At 49.7% G+C, this 493-nt stretch overlaps 1 protein-coding gene across 8 annotated transcripts in view; it reads right to left on the bottom strand.

The window, feature by feature from the left end:
* Nucleotides 1–493, bottom strand: part of shank3a (SH3 and multiple ankyrin repeat domains 3a) — a 166,570-nt gene that overhangs the window by 100,537 nt on the left and 65,540 nt on the right. The window lies entirely within an intron of this gene.

The following is a 493-nucleotide window of genomic DNA, read 5'->3' as shown; positions in this document are numbered from 1 at the left end:
TTTCTTCCCTTGTTCCTCTGGTTTCTGCTGCCTGAGGTATTCACTAAGTACGTCATCACTCAGGGCCATCTTCCTGATGTATTCAGCGATCTTTTTTGTTTCATCCTGGACAGTGGCTCTGACGCTCACTAATCCTCTGCCTCCTTCCTTCCACTTGGGGTGAAACCCGCAGTGCATTGTAAGGAGCTTCCTTGTCTTGATGTCATTGGCCTCTATCTCCTCCTTTGGCCAGCTTATTATACCAGCGGGGTACCGGATGACCAACAGGGCGTAGGTGTTAATTGCTCAGACTTTGTTCTTCCCATTCAGCTGGCTTCTCAGGACTTGCCTTACTCTCTGCAGGTACTTGGTGGTTGCTGCTTTCCTTGCGGCCTCTTTATGGTTCCCATTTGCCTGCAGGATCCCAAGGTACTTGTAGCTGCACTCAACCTCTGCTATGTTGCCTTCTGGTAGTACAATCCCCTCAGTTCTGACTACCTTCCCTCTCCTTGTT

The sequence above is a fragment of the Monopterus albus genome, unplaced genomic scaffold, assembly GCF_001952655.1.
Source record: "Monopterus albus unplaced genomic scaffold, M_albus_1.0 scaffold5.1, whole genome shotgun sequence".
Taxonomy (NCBI): domain Eukaryota; kingdom Metazoa; phylum Chordata; class Actinopteri; order Synbranchiformes; family Synbranchidae; genus Monopterus; species Monopterus albus.
This window is presented reverse-complemented; position numbering and strand designations above follow the sequence as displayed.